General features: G+C 28.9%; 1 protein-coding gene across 1 annotated transcript in view; it reads left to right on the top strand.

Moving 5' to 3' along the window:
* Positions 1-16,231: 16,231 nt before the first annotated feature.
* LOC149894426 (uncharacterized) overlaps positions 16,232-17,216 on the top strand; it is a 43,058-nt gene continuing 42,073 nt past the window's right edge. Inside the window, exon 1 of the mRNA XM_090067900.1 lies at positions 16,232-16,420. The gene's annotated coding sequence lies outside the window, so the exon portion shown is untranslated. The remainder of the gene's footprint in view (positions 16,421-17,216) is intronic.

Genomic DNA, 17,216 nt, shown 5'->3' with positions numbered 1-17,216 from the left:
TAGAATAATAAGTTCCGCATTTCATTTTTCACTGTCCACCTCGACAACAGATAATTAACAGTGGGTAAGAAATTTAAAGTATGAATTTGCGCACGAATAAATTTCTTACTTTTTCAGACCAAACTCTATTTTCATAAGAATTTCTCCACAAATAGCAAATACCAAGGTTATCATTAAATATTATTTGCAAAAGAAGAGACTATTAAGGTTAGTGTCACTAATCATGAAAGAAACTGCTTTGCCATTTACAAATACTTTTATCTAGATTTCTTTATATTGCAGTAGAACACACTGAATTTGAATGTAAAAACTCAGAATTTAATTCTAGAATAGTTGTACTATATTCTATAGAACTATCTAAGTCTAATGTCAAAAATAATTTCATCCAGTGGTATTAGCTTTTGACTCCCCATACTACTTTTGTTAGAATCTGTCACCTTCTTTATAGTCACTTATTTGATGTTGTCCCAGAAGTCTTACATAGTTAAATAATACATTTTAAGTTTGTAACATTTTACAACATTGATTACATCCTATATTATGATATTACATTATTGCAGTATTTTGCACCGTCTAGGAACCATTTACACCTTGGGCAATAGGTCACTTTTGCTATATTAAAATATTGTCAGGTAACTAAAACTGGTGCCTGGCAATTTTTATTTTAGTAAAAATGACACAAATTTTCCAACTTACAAAATGTGTAAATGGCATCTAAGGGTCAACATAGACAGGTGATACTAAAGCGATACTTTTTATAAAGTAAAATTATCAAGAATGTGATAACCACTGGCTTTCTCTAAATAGTTAAAAAGAGAATTAAACTTTTCAGGAGATAACAAAAAAAGTTTTCGATTGGTCAGAGCAAGCTTGATTATTACTTTAATTTCTCCAAAAAAAAATTTTTAAATAAATGGAATCGAATTGTTCAATTTTAGTTTCCTATAACAACTTTTAGGATGTTTTTTGATGCTTTTTAAAGGTATTTATTTTTATTTACAGTGTAGTAGAAGTGGCGAAGGCTTCAATTTAAGGGCTTATAATAAGTTGCATTTAGGACCAATACATTTTGTCTGGTCAAAATGGATCCTGCTTCTAACAAACCAAACTAACATCTAATGTGAATAAAACTTGGTAATCTAATTTTAAACTAGGTTTAGAATACTTTTGGAAATGTAAGAAATTATTACATGTCTTAGGTAGTAGATGTTTGGAATGGGGAGTCCATTTGCAACTGCTTTAGAATAGATAGCCTCAGATCCCAGCAAACATCGAGTCTAAAAAAGATGTCTTTTAGAGGTATAAAAAGCGTCTAATACGTCTAAAAGACATATTTAAGACGTCTTTTTTAGACTAAATGTTTGCTGGGATTTTTTTCAAGATTGGTAACCTTTGGTGTTTTTGAGCCATCTGTGACTTTTCACCAAATCTTCTCATTAAAACATCTTTTAATTATTTAATCCAGTCTGCCGAATTTTTGTGACAAACTCAATGACACTCGAGCTATGTAGGCATCTTTTTTCTGTCCCCTTGGATAAAAAACATTAAAGCACATTAAATATAATGCACTAAGTGTGAGAATAGTATTATGTATAGGGTCGACACAAACAGGCAACAATAACAATAAAGAATAACTTTGATGTAATGTGATGAAAATTATTTAACATGATAATAATTTCACTACTTTAAAATTACTATTTAATTGTGGCTGTGTGCCTGTCTTTGTTATGCATTAGAAAAAAATTTTTTTTAATTAGAAGTTCTATGACATATAATTATTGCCTTTGTGGTATGTCTATAACATAGGAAAATTACAGTGAAAAAATTACTTATAATTATTTAATGGTTTTAATCTTTTAATAAAACATTGATTAGCTGGCCTTGTAAATTGATAAAGAACGTCTTAAAACTCCTAAAACATATGAACGTAGGACTGTGGTATTTTCACAGAAAGATTCGTAATTGGAAATAAGTAGGGGAACATGGGGCAAGATGACGAACGTTTTGAAAAGCACTTATATCTTATTCAATAACTGTTCCAATAAGTGAAACTTTATCAAAAAGTGGGAAAAAAATTATGTATGTATTTATGTACATAAAATTATGTATGTCATATATGTACAAAAAATACCCATATAAAAATTAAAAACAGCATGGAAAAAACTAATTAACCAAAGTTACCTCAAATTATCATCTTGCCCCGTATGCGGGGCAAGATGGCGGCTTTAAAAAAAGTAAATTCCATTATACCATTACCTTCTCAAATAACACGATACCATAAATTCTAGTTAATAAGATATGTAATACAAACGGTTATGTTACTTTTTTAACAATTAAACTATATATTTATATAGGGCTGTGCAAAAAAAAGTCTACTAATAAGTTCATAGCAAATTCCAACACAACAATGTAAAGCAAATGTCAAACAAAATATTTTAATGCATAATAAAGCAATGTATTAATGACTAAGCTACACAAAAATTATTACATTACAGGTTTATGGTAAAACATGTACTTTGGCGAAAGGACAAACGAGTCATCGTGCCCCGTTCATCTTGCCCCTAGGCTACTTAATCTTTAAAATGACTCAGAACTCTACATAAATAAGTTATCATAGCTTAATACTACTTGTATGGCTTCCAAATTGAACAAACTGAATGAGAAATTCTTGCTTACCTTTGGCTGGTGATGTAATGATGAAATAAATCAAATACCAGTGGATAAATTTTTTTTCCCTTAATATAGGAAAAACCTTTTTTAATAATTATCTTTGATTCCGAAAATAATATTTTTAAAAAAAAGCATAAATAAATCTAGTAGATGTAATCTACTTCCCTCTTCGCTACAGTCAGATTTCATATTTAGTTGAGTTTTGAAGATAACAATATAATTTCATCTTGCCCCATTTCGTCATCTTACCCCATGTTCCCCTATAATGTATATTTAAGATAAGGATATTGAATTTACTTACATTTCTTTTTTGAAATTTGTTTTTCTTGTGGCATTTAGTTGAAATTTTGCACAACTGTCCATAATATAAACAAAACAAAATGTAAAAAAACAATTGATTAACTTGATAATATCTTTTTGTTTTTTTTAAAAACCCGCTAATATTTTCGTCGGAAAGTTTTTACGATACGAAAAAAAATGTTTATAGTAGAGGCTATTTGGGATTATCGGGTTTACGCCTATTTTGTTGAATCCGATGAAATTCATCGGGTTTACGATTTTTTAAATTCCGATCGGAATGAGTTTTATAGTAGTGACTCCAGATCTTCAAAAAAAAAATGTTCATGCCATACTTTTTTGCTAAATTCTGGGGTTCAAAAAAAAACTTTTCTTTTTTCACTTGGTGAAGCCTCAGACCTACAGTGTGTCATGTTTATGGCAGTTAATAAAAAACCTTAAAGTGGTAGGCCTATGAAAAACTTTTTTCAAGCATCAAAGTTATATTTACAATAAAACTAAGTATTTGTTAACAATAATTATGAAACTAAACATAAAATCAAAAAAATATATAAAGTGCCTCGCTTGCCTCGAAATTTTATTAAAAAGTGTGAAAAAAACGAAAACTTCAAAAAACAATTTCTCAAAAATGGCAATCAATCAAAACTCCAAATTTGGTTTGGTAATTCAACATATGTATAAAATTCATTTGTCATTGGATTTTTTAATTTGCCTACCTAGTTAGATTATATTGACTTTTGAACTTGAATATATATTTTTATGAAAAAACTCTGGCAGTTAAAACCACGTTGTAGCGCCCCAAAAAAAGAAATTTAGAAAATCTTATGACAAATGAATTCCGCAACATGGTGAAAGGATCCGTACGTTTGCTTAAAAGAGTCCGTCCGTATGTTTTCTTAGTTCTTATTAAAATGATAAACTTAAATTACTAAAAGGTTTTTATGGGTAATATTATTTATCCAAAAGTTTTTATGGGTAATATTATTTATCCATAAGGGTAATTCCACATCAAATAACCCAGTCCATTGAACCATGTGTCTTCCTTTTGTGTTATATTTTGACACATTATTCCTTATTATAAAAAAATATTACATGCAAAATTTCAGCTAAAAATGTTGAGCGGTTGACAAGATACTGCAATTTTAATATTGACCTGGTTTCCCAAAATGACCCGGTTTTCATAACATTCTGAAAAAACATTTTTCTTAAAAAAATAAGAAATAAAAATGGCAAAAATACGAAAATAAACATATATAATGTTTTTTTGATGCTGAATTCAATAAAAGTACTTAAAATGCTAAAATATAAAAGGAACATGCTTAAAAGTTAATGAAACAACTAGTTTCTATAAACCAACTTTGGGGCCCAATATCTCAAAACACCCCTGTCAAATTTTTTTTTTTTTTGCTGTTAATATTTTCAACTGCTTATAATCTTACTAGGCACAAAAAATCTAACTGGAAAAACAACTGAAACATATGGAACTTTAATTTCAATGATCTATTACTTTTTCAAGAAATTCCCAAAAAATATTTGTAAATAAAATAAAAATAAGTTAATCGTAATTTAAACAGTCACTTAAATATACAAGATTTTTAAAGGTATTGAAGATGTCAGTTATTTTGACTGTGTTTGTAATAGTTTACAATATTGTTCCCATTTTACTTGTACTTCCTCTATTTCAGTATTTTCAAACACATAGTTTCTACCGGAACTGGAGCAAGCTTGTGGAACAGATAGTTTTTTCAATATGTTGGTGTTGGGAATAAAACAGTAGTCGTCTCTTTCAGGCCAGTTAAAACAGATTGATGGACCATTTGGGTGAAGAAATTTAACTTTAGCATCAACTTTTTCTAGGTTGGATTTAGTTACAATGCCGATCCATTACTACACAGACTACAGCTACATAACAACCTAAAGCAACAGTATCAAGTTGAAATATATCTTGTTTCTTTTTAAGATTGTGGATTATTGAATAATTAATGTCCGTACTACACCTCTTTGCCCCAACCCTGTTATCTCTAAGATCATAAATTGATGAAAGCTACCAGTACCAGGTAAAGTTGTTACACCAGTGTACCTTTCTTTTTGCTCTTCATGTTGCAATTGTAAGTCCAATCCCTTTATGTAAATGAAGTTAACAACCTTGATTTTCTCAATACAAAATTCATACATAGCTTCTGATGTGAGAATTTGGTTTCTGTATGGTCGTTTTAAACTTTTTTGTGCTGTTAACCTTTTTACAGTACCACCAATCCCATTGCATTGTGACTTTCCATGGGACGTGGCAAAAAAGTTCCATTCAACTTTAAGGTCAAATTCACTTTCTAGTTGGCATAGATTGTAAAAGATTTTACAACTTTTGTACTGTCCTGCGCAACCATCAATTAATATATGTAATTTAGACAGATTGAAAAATTTTTTGATAAAGAAATAATTCAAACCTTTTCAGAATCCCTCTGTTGTATATTTTTTTACACTGATAGATATTGGTTATTTTCTTTATAGATATATTTATATATATATACAATCTACATATATATATATGAAATATATATATATATGAAATTGTTAATTTGTTAAAATTTAAATAAAATTTACCAATAAATATTGTTTTATAACTAAACTTTTTATAAACTAGTTAATATAAACTTTTACAAAATGTAGTTACCAAAATTTTAAAAACAAATGCACATCAATATCACACTTATTCAGTTTTTATATAAAAACAAAACAGGATGTTTTTTTCAGTTGTTAAGATCAAATAACTAAGTTATCATATAATTAAGACTTCCTTAAATATAACAAAATTCTTTTTTTTTTTTTTTTAAGGAGTCTATAAACTAAATATAATATTTTACAGAATTCTATTTGCATGTTTTTTAAAATAATTTCTTTAAAAAGTAATAGATCATTGAAATTAAAGTTCCATATGTTTCAGTTGTTTTTCCAGTTAGATTTTTTGTGCCTAGTAAGATTATAAGCAGTTGAAAATATTAACAGCAAAAAAAAAAAAAATTTGACAGGGGTGTTTTGAGATATTGGGCCCCAAAGTTGGTTTATAGAAACTAGTTGTTTCATTAACTTTTAAGCATGTTCCTTTTATATTTTAGCATTTTAAGTACTTTTATTGAATTCAGCATCAAAAAAACATTATATATGTTTATTTTCATATTTTTGCCATTTTTATTTCTTATTTTTTTAAGAAAAATGTTTTTTCAGAATGTTATGAAAACCGGGTCATTTTGGGAAACCAGGTCGATATTAAAATTGCAGTATCTTGTCAACCGCTCAACATTTTTAGCTGAAATTTTATGTGTTAACTTTTCTTTTTAAGATGCAACAGCCAAAGAAATTTTTAAAAAATTTGAGGACCCATGGTTCAAAATTTTCTAAATTTTGGGTGATTTGATGCGGAATTACCCATAAGTCTTTTAAACCCAGTTACTTAAAAAACTAATCTTAAATGAGAACTAGTGCTCGCCTTAAGATTTCTTTAAGTTTTCTAAAGGACAAAGAATTTAATTCCTAATGAAAAAGAAAAGGTTTAAACTATTTCATTTCCGTTAAAATTCTTTTAAAGTAAACGTTGTTAATTAAAGATAAAGCCTTTTTTAGATTGGATTTTTAATAATTGGGACTTATCAAATGGTTAGCAATAACTTATAAAAGTTTCTTATACAAAACAAAATCTACGATTCATTAAAAGTTCAAAGCTATCGTAAGATAAGTCGTTCAACTAATTATCTAAATTTTTAGGTTTTAATTAAGCACCGGCGTTTTTTTTTTCCATTATTAAAAAATAAAAACGAACGAGTTGGGAAAAAAGGAAATTTTGTTGAAACAAAATAAAAACGAACGAATTGGGAAAATAGGAAATTTTGTTGAAACAAAATAAAAACGAACGAGTTGGGAAAAAAGGAAATTTTGTTGAAACAAAATAAAAACGAACGAGTTGGGAAAATAGGAAATTTTGTTGAAACAAAATAATGTAAGGTATCTGAGGTTTCGAAAAGTTTTTCCTGAAATCTTAAAAACCTTTTTATATTGAAACATTAATTGTTTTAAATTCGATTTATTTCAAGTGAGTGACATAGGTTATATTTTATTCACTATTGTTTGTTGTTAAAATAAAACAAAACGCCGATGCTTAGTTTAAACTTTCAACGCAGTAGATTTTGAAATTCAACTCAGTAGTTTTGAAAATTAATTTGAACAAATTTATTTTTTTGAGTTAGTTAAAGTAGCTCCCCTATATTCTTTTCAGATAAGAAGATTAGAATGTTTTTTGACGGACTACTTTTACGAATTGCTAATAATGCAAGATAAAATAAGCAAATGCATAATCCAGGGGGAATATACATTTGCTTAAATTCAATTTATAAGTAGTACTTAGTATTATACTTAGAAATAAAAAACTTACATTTAACAAACTACCAAACCAGGAAAACCAGTACTTTAACCAGAATTTTGGATCGGTTTTGTAAACTAAACATATTAAAGAATTTTCTACCATTACTTACCCTAATTTATTATTATAAAAATCATAAGACCAACGTTTGTTTATACTCAAAGAGTATATGTACAACATTTTTCCAATCAAATCGGCTCAACACAGCCTTTATTTTATTTTTTTGTGGATTGCGGAATTTCAAAAGTTAGTGTACTATGTTTATTTTCAAAAGTGTTGCCAATCCCAAAGCTTTGACAAACCCAAAGCTTTGTCAAATAAAATTACATCTCCCTACATGTAAAAAGTATACAAGGCGTTTTCAAAAGAGTAAATAACAGAAATGTGATTTTCATTTCCCTTTTTTTTAAAAAGTTAAATTAATTTCTTTCGGTGAATATTTGCATTAGAATGACGGTTAAAAAAAAAACTGCATAAGAATAAAACTAATTGTTAATAGTTTTAATACATAAATCTTCACAATTTCAATGAGATTTTCTCCTGTAGTTAAAATATTTCAATGTAATTTTCTCCACTAATTATGGTTACACGCTTAAAAGAATCCTATAGCGTACGTTAGAGTTTGTACCTGGTTTATGATAGTCTTTGTTTGCAAATTTAAACCTCTGACTAAAACTACCCCATAACTTGATGTAAAAATTGCTTATATGCAGAACCCTTCCATATTTAGGTTTTTATATTTATAAAAACTTAAATGTTGTTTGTTTTTCAGAGTAAAAAAGAAAGGTTTGTGTACTTTAGTACTTTTTACCCCCTGCCCCCCCTACCCCACCCTCCCAGAAAAAAAATTTCTGGATTGAGCTTTGGACAGGAGTTCTAAAAACAAAAATTCTGTAAGAAACATTTTAAACAAAAAAAGAAAATAAAAAAGAATTTTTTAAATTTTTTAGAGTAAACTTTTTTGAGAGATTTAAAGTTTTTGTAAGTTGAGAACTCTAGAAGCTTGTACAAACTAATAAGTATTGTAAACCAACTTTAACTAGAGACTAAAGCGAGTTCCTAATATCAATACGGTACGGTCGTAATATCAGTACGGTCAAAGCATCAAACAAAAACAATTGAATATTAAAATTGGTTTCTAAATTCAGTTTTGTCAAATGCAAAATTATATGCATGTTTTTTGGTTATAATTATTTTCCTGAGATTAAAATTACCAGATGATCAAAAATGAGAAAAGGTGTTTTTGAATTGTTGAAAATAATTAGAGAAAAAGGGCACATGCCTCCTCTTTACCGCCTCCCCCCCCCCCCTCACATGATGCCTAATTGCTACTTAGGGGAAGGAAATAAAAAAAGTCAACAAAATAATACTTTTTTAAAATTCCCGCTCTTAAATAGCGATTAAATATTAGGTTTCTATAGCTTTTAAAATAATTGAATATTAAAAATTGGTTTCTAAATTTAGTATTAATATTATTAAAACCTTAAAATTTTAGTAAGTAAAACCTACTTACTAAAATTTTAAGGTTTTAGTATTTAAAAAAATTTTTTTTTGGCTTGTTAAGTAAAAGTAGACTCATGCTAAGCTAAATTCATAATATGTAGAGTGTATCAATTTTAAGTGGAATTTTTTAACCAACTTTGTGATACTCCTGTTACTCAATAAATTTTTCTATCACAAAGTTTTGTGATACTTAGGTTTTGTATCACAAAGTTGGTTGAAAAATTCCACTTAAAATTGACAATCAAAAGTAGGAGTTATTTAATTAATTTTTTTAATGAGTTTGAAAAAACATCTGAGACATTTGATGACATTCCATCTTCAACCATTTTACAAATTTTTCTTTTGAAGCTCCTTTCATTCTTAGTTTCTCTCTCATCAAATCGAGTGCATCGAGTCGCAAATCAATAAATCAACCTCGTTGCATTGACGAAGAAAAAATACGGATGCTATTTTATAGAGCTCTTTTATGCTTTGGTTTTTTTTTTTAATCATATTTTAATCTAAAATTTGATTATCTTTATCACTTTCTAGCTCTTCATCTTCATCATTGTCATCAGAATAAATACCATCTTCAATATCTGAGTCATCACTTTTTTGGTCAATTTATTACAATACATAATCTTAAAAAATACCCAAACTGTCTTCAGAGGAAATGTAAAACGTAACAAAATTTTAAATTGTCAAATATTGTTGTTAATTTTCAAGTAAAACAAAATAGTTTTAGACATAAAACTTCTAAAAGATGTTCTAAAGTTGTAAATCAAATAGACACAGTTTGTGTCTGAGGCATGTAAATGTAAACCCTTCTGCAATAGAAAAATACGCCGTCCTTTAAGAGTTAATGTCTCACTCGTATATGCAATGTGTTACTTTTTGAAAAAAAAAATTGATGGATTGAAAACTTGTTTGTTCAGAATGTCAGCACAACGCTCCTCATCAATTCTAAAAAAATAATAATAAGTTACAATAAGTTGGCTTTCTAAGATAAGATTATACAAATGATGTGGTCATCATTTACCTAATGGAAATATCAGATTATCGTTCTATCGTTCATTACATACTTGCTATTGTGCTATCAATTTGCATAAATTAAACACTATGCGCCAGTGTTACAGTGACCGTTATCAATATCTTAATAACGTTCACCCATTTTAAACCTATCGAAATTGTTGATTTACTTTCGTAACGGTCTCTTCATAACGATAATGTATGTAAATAAAATTTTAGTAAAAAGTCTTATAATGTAGAAAATTTGTTTCACCATTATATTTGAAAAATCACTACAAAGACCTGACTTCATGATTTGCACTAGAGTTAGTGCCTGATGTCATAAATGATTTTAAAATACCATTATGTTATGGAGTAATATATCAATGTATAAATCATAAATGTGAAGGTGGTTTTCTCTTGAACTTTAAATACCGTGGTGTGACCAAACAAAGTCCAAAGACCGACTCCGACTTCGACTCCGACTCCCGACTCCCGACTCCTTCATAAGTAAACAATTTGTAACAACAAATTTATTGTCGTAAAATGTTAACATTGGCTATTTCATCACCATGATACAAGTAATCCAACTAGTTGGACTTAGAAAACAAATTCTGAACAAACAACTTTTCTGAACTCTTGTAATGGAAAAAACTCTTATGTAGTCGCTACAAACATTATGAATTTGTCAAAATCATGTTTGAAATATTGTCAGTTGGACAGAAAGAACTTGTTCTTCTTTAAGTTCATATTCTTTAAGAATCTTTTCTACTAAGACCTGGAGAAATTCGCTGTGTGATTAGCTTTGTTTTCTTTTACTGCCAATGTCTTAGTAACTACTTCATTTTTTTCAAAATAAAATCATTGCAAAAGCGTCCACTCTCTTAAGAAACAAAGAGCGTCCTTTGAGAGATTTATTAAGTTCTTCTTTTGTTTACCAGTTTCTTCAATCACTAATTTTCTAATACTCTCTCTCTCTTCAGAGAAGCAAAGTTAATTGAATACTTACAGACTTTCTAATGCAAAGTTAATTGAATACTTACAGTCTTTCTGTTTGTGGAGCAGCTCTTTGGTGCTTGGTGGTGGCAGGCCTAGCTTTCTACTAAGAATATGCTGCATAGTGTCAGATAATTTAAGTCGGGAGTTGGGGCATCATAAAGTTATCTAGTTTAAGGGATAGTAGAGGAGAGCGCAAGGGAGGTGATTTATGATTCTCAGTGATAAGCAGCAAAATACCCTATTGCTTATCACTGTTTTAAAGGCCTTAAAATCACATGTCAAATTCCTTGTCCTCCAGTTGTTGCAAACTACAATTCCCATTGTGTCTGGATATCCTACAGCTTTCAGAGCATCCTGGGACTTGTAGATTTGTAACAACTGGAGGGCAAGAGTTTGATACTTGTGCTTTAGACTGATAGAACATAAATTATTTTAATGAATAACACCTATAAAATCCTTATGAAAATTATGAAACTTTGAAAGATTTTTTTAAAACTGGAGTCGGAGTCGGTACAATCTTTCCGACTCCGATTCCGACTACGACTCCAGCCAAAATGAGCTCTGATTCCGACTCCAGGACTCCGACTCCGACTCCGACTCCACAGACCTGATTAACACATGAAAAAGAACAAATTTTAGCGTTAAACAAAATATCTCTGAATAAAAAAAAAAAATGCAAAATAGCATTGTAATGAAATACATGATCTTGATAAAGAACTAATCCAAAAACAAACAGAAATAGCTGATATAAAAATAAACTCACTCCAGAAAAAGCAACAATACAAACAAAAAGAACATGAAATTAAAATGGAAATTCACCAAAAAAAATGGTCACATTTAATAGTTTCAAAAAAACAACTGAATTATTCTATTTTTTTGAATATTTTAGTTTATTAATTTTTTTTTTAGCGAAATTGTTTTTTGATATATATTAATACTTTAAGTATAAGATGAAATTCTTTTGAAGTAATATGCAGTATAAAAATTTGTAAATATTGTTAAAAAAATTAACTATAATTAATTTATAATTTGTATATAATTAAATTATAATTAAATTATAATATACAATTAAAAAAATTAAAAATTAATGTTATAAAAAATTTTTTTTTTTTTGAATTGGTCCACAATTTTTTTTCTCTTTGTTTCTTCAAAATTATTTCTTGTGAATGCTTCAGCGTCATCTTCTTCATGCCATTTTGTATATCATCGCCTCCCCAATGATCATTCTGTAGAAGGGTAATGTTGTGAAGCACAAAACAAGATATTATAGATATGGAGAACTTTTCAATTTTGTTCATGAGGGAATGTTAAGGCAAGGAAATTGTTTTTTCAAAACCAAAACAACATTCAACTGATTTGTACTTCTCAAGCTGTAATTGTATCAGATTTCACTTTCGTTTTTTGTGTTAGAAAAAGGCGCCATTAAATATTGTTTGCGAAGATAGCCAGAATCACCTAAAAGATGAATATGATGACGAACTTCAAAAAATTGTTTAATAGCTGAGTTAGCAAAAACACGTGAATCATGAACACTTCCAGGTCATTGAACGCAAGAAGATAAAATTTCTTTTGAAGCACCTGCAATGACCTGACAATTCAAAGAAAAAAATCCCTTTTTGTTTTTATATATTTCTGCGTTTTCTCCACCAGGATTTATTATAGGAACATGTTTTCCATCAATTGCTCCGATGCATCCTGGGAATATTTGAATTTGCTAAAATCTAGATAATGGTTGATAAATATATTTTTTTTTCTCAAAAAAAAACTTCAAAGTTTGAAGGAAATAGCAAAATACGAAATTCCATGAACACTTATACAGCTATTCACGAAAGTTTAAACGATTGCAGAATTTTTATCAAGTATATTTGGTTTTTGTTTAATAAAGAAAAACTGTAAAATGATATCGACTTAATTTTTTTTATTTATTAAAGAAAAAGTAATTAGCTTTAAAATGAATATGAACATGTTATAAAAATTTTAATATTTAGTTAGAAAAAAACTATTACAAAAAATCTTATAGGAAAAATAAGAAGCACAAAAGTTTAAACGAATTGCAACATTCGAACATAAAATGAAAAAAAAAGCAAAATTAATATTTAAAGTGTCCTCCTTTGTTTTTATAGCAAAGATAAACTCGTTTATGCATTGATTCAACTAATTTCATGCACATCACGCGAGGTACCTTCAGCCAGTACTCATTCAAAAGTTGCTTTAAATGCTGAGTTGATTGAATTTCATGGTATGTCAGTTGATTGTCGATCCAAGACCAAATATTTTCGATTGGGTTGAGATCTGGTGATCTAGGGCACCAGAGCATCACATTGAACTTTTTTTTCAAAAAATATTCTTTGATTGAGTGTGCTGTATGAGCTGAAGCCCCGTCTTGTTGAAAGATGAATTGCTTGCTTCTGCCATACAAGTGTCTGATTGATGGAAGTAAACACGTTTCCAATGTGTTCTTGTAGGTGTAATGATTAATTCGGTCTTCATACAGCTCACAGAAGCCTATACCTTTGTGAGAAAAACATCCCCAGATGCCAACCGAACCCTCACCGCCTTGTCGACGATGTTGCAAAAACCTGTCTGAATATTTCTCAGCTGCAAATCTTTTGACATAGATTCTTCCCTTGCGGTTTACAACTTTAAAGTTAGCTTCATCACTCCAAATAACTTTTGCCCACTGTTCTACAGACCAGTCCAGCCTTTCTTTAGACCACACTCGTCGTTTACGTTTATCCGTGATTGAAAGAATTGGTTTTTTAGCAGCTATGTACGTTCCAATACCTTTGTCCGACAATATTCGTCTCACGAGCTCTCTGCTAACTTTTGGATTATTTTTTGACTCGTTGAAGATTTGTGCTAGCTTTTGTAGCTGAGTCTGGGGTTTTCTCTGCTCATTCTGAATATACCATTTTTGTCACGGTTGCTGAGTTTGGAAGGTCTCCCAGTACGCGGCATGTCGGAGACGTCCTTGGTAAGTTCCTAGGTTTTGATGGTTTTTCTAACGCAATATTCAGAAATGTTAAGTATTTTGCTTATTTGAACGTTTGTGTGATTTTTTGTCCGCGCCATACCAATAACTTGCCATTTGATGTCACTAGAAACTGATTTTCGACCCATTTGCACGCAATTGAAATGATTTTGAAATTCACAACATTTTAAGTTGATTTTTAATGAATTAAAAGCAGCCTGATGATGTTGTGATAAATTTTTTGATTGAAAAACTCCTCAATTATTTGCTAATTAATTGATAAATTCGCTGCAAAAAAAAGTTTCGCAGCAGATTTATCAATTAATTAGCAAATAATTGATCCTAAATAAAATCGTTTAAACTTTTGTGAAACCTCTTAATTTGTATCACCTACCTTTTAATGAAATTTCTGAGTAAACGGTAATGAGTCAAAACCTACTTTTTTATATTATTAACAAATAACCTATTTACCATATTGGAAAAATAATTATTTTGATATCTATTTCCGTTAGATTTTTATTCAAGAAAAACCGAAGATTAGATTTGAAAATCACATTTTACCATGACACTTTTTTTCTGCATATTTCTGCTTTTTTTTGTGTTTTCCATGACATTTCCATATACTTTATTTCAAATGGAATCTCTTAAAACGGAGAAATCAAGAGAGATTCCCTTGATCACAAAAATGGTATATATGATCGATCATTGGTTAACTACGGATTAAGGTTTGGAACTGAAAGTGCCAAGATGAACTTATTTTTATAATGACAAACACATAACAAATCTGTTTCGTTTTTTAACTATCTTACTGATTTTCTGCTTGATCATATTTTATTCAAATTTTATTTTATGAATTTGCTTCATCAAAAGGTTTTTCTCATAAAAAAATGTCTTGCCACTATTGTTTGCTAAGTTTTTCCGATAAATACCCTAAATTCAACGCCTTGATTATTTTTCAAATTTGACTTACTCAAGCACGCACTTTAAATTTTCAAGTTTCGTTAATGCATTTGCTCAAGCTAATTTTCGAAGTCTGACTTGACAAAGTCGAACTTGAAAATTCTAGTCGAACTTTACATAAGCTCGGTTCTTGCATTCCATCCTAAAGCTCGTTTTAAGTTTTTCAGTTTATAACAAATAAAAACGAATATCGCACAAATTTCTGTATCTTTTAAAAAAAAAACGAATTTTCATAATTTTATTAAAAATAGAACTCTTTACGCGATTTAAAGAGCAAAAAGTTTTTATGCTGTGACATGTTTATATTTATATAAAATTTGTTATTTTGGAAAAATAAGCTCAGCGGATTTAATTGCTAAACTTATTTTTTAAAAACAACAAATAATAGTTTTGCGCAATACCTTAAAGTCTTGAAACGAAGTAAATCAAGAGCTATCGCAAGTTTTTTTCTGGTATCTCATAACTTTGCGGGTCTAAATATAGAAATTAATTTAAATTCAATTTTTTTCTTCAAACGACTGATGTAAAAGGGTGTACTTTAATCTTTATTCTTTGTTACGAACGGAAAAACAAAACGCCGATGCCTAATTTTCACCACTAAAAAACAATTCATAGTTAAAAGTTTTCTCCTGTCATTATTCTCTAATCACTAATATGCTGTCATTAATTTGTGGAAAGCTTTGTTTGTACTTTTTTTTGAAAAAGAAAAACTTATTCTTAGTAACAATTAATTTAATTCAGTCTGAAAATAAATTAACATTTACTTAATCAGAGTTTATATTGTTACGCAATAAAGGGTGACGTCTTTTTTTTTTTTTTTTTTTTTTTTACTGAAAATGAAGTCTTTTGTTAGTTGAAGAGCGCAGTTTTCCATGGTTACTATAATACACTAATCGTTATGTAACTTAGTTCACGCGAAAGGAAAAAAGAAGGCAAGAAAATGTAAAAAAATTATGTTTACAATAGAATATCTTGTTTACATGTCTTGTTCGTGTATGTAATGTGTTACTTTTTCAAAAAAGTTGATGGATTGGGAACGAAAACTAGTTTGTTCAGAATGTCAGCACAACGCCCCTCATCAATTCTATAAAATTTACAATAAGTTCAATCAAATCAGTTTGGCTTTCTAAGATAAGATTATACAAATGAAGTGGTTATTATTTACTTAATGAAAATATCAGATAATCATTTTACCGTTCGTTACATACTTGCTTTTGTGCTATCAATTTGCATAAATTAAACACTTAGTATTAAAGTATGCATAATATTGTAATAATATTATATTTATTAAACAAAGACATTGTTAAGTTCCAACCACTCTACATTCAAAACAATCTATAATGGAATATATTTAATAGGATTTGCGAAGGAGCTTTTATCGCTCTCTGAAGCGAATCGAAGCATTTTAGATGTTTAGTCTAATTTAAGTGTAGACAACGGAAAATTAGGTTGAAAACGTGACATTTTTTGAACAAGTTTATAAAGTAATTTGAATAATCGTAGTTTTTAGATCATTGCATGAACGACTGTTGACTTTTCTTTTTAAGCAAAGTTTTTAAGTTATTATGACAAAAAGAGGATCAAAAAAAGGCAAGAAACGTGGAGAGCAAAGTAAATCCAAGGTATTGCTTCTTTTTCTTTAAAAAAAAAAAAAAATTAATAAAATAAAAAAAGGTTAGTTAAACTTTTGCTTTAGCTTTAAAGCAACGCGTTGCTCGAGTCTTTGCTTTAGAAACAGCTTTAATTACGAAAGTAAAAAGTGGGTGTGTCGCGTTTACCTAGTATTCTGTTTTAGACTCTATAGTTGCATAATTAAATCAAACACTCAAACAAAGAAATAATTTTAAGATTTTATAAGTATTAAAAGTTTAAAAGAAGTTTGCTTTGCAACCTGCGTTAGATACTTTGCTTGCAAACCTGATATTGAAATTACTTGAAAAATTCCCTGAGGGGCGGCGAAGCTTGTAGCTTTGTATTCCGTTGTTAAACATTAATAAACAATCAAGTTAAATAAAAATGATTAGAAATAATGAACTGTCTGATTATTTAGTAAACTATTTAATGTCAAATATTTACATCATCGAGCACAGTGACATTCCTTAAAGTCGATCGAAAGTATTAAAAAGTAAGAGTAAATTAAATTTTTAAAATAATAAAAATAATAAAAAATCATATCATTATACTTCGCTATTTCTAGACATTACTTTTTGCTCGATGAACCAGTATGCTGTTGCGGACTATAGTTAAAACGTTTGCCAGAACGCTTTAAATAATACTAAAAATTTTAAAATGTTTCAAGCCGCTTTTATAAAATACACTGACATAAATTTAACAAACTGAGGAGGAAAGGCTTAACTAAAATTAGCTTTGAGCAAAGAAGAAAAAGGAATTTTTTTTTGCACTGAAAAAAAAATTTGC

The sequence above is a fragment of the Hydra viridissima genome, unplaced genomic scaffold, assembly GCF_058129835.1.
Source record: "Hydra viridissima isolate aposymbiotic clone 2 unplaced genomic scaffold, HvirCarnegie_v1 scaffold_1, whole genome shotgun sequence".
Lineage (NCBI taxonomy): Eukaryota > Metazoa > Cnidaria > Hydrozoa > Anthoathecata > Hydridae > Hydra > Hydra viridissima.
This window is presented reverse-complemented; position numbering and strand designations above follow the sequence as displayed.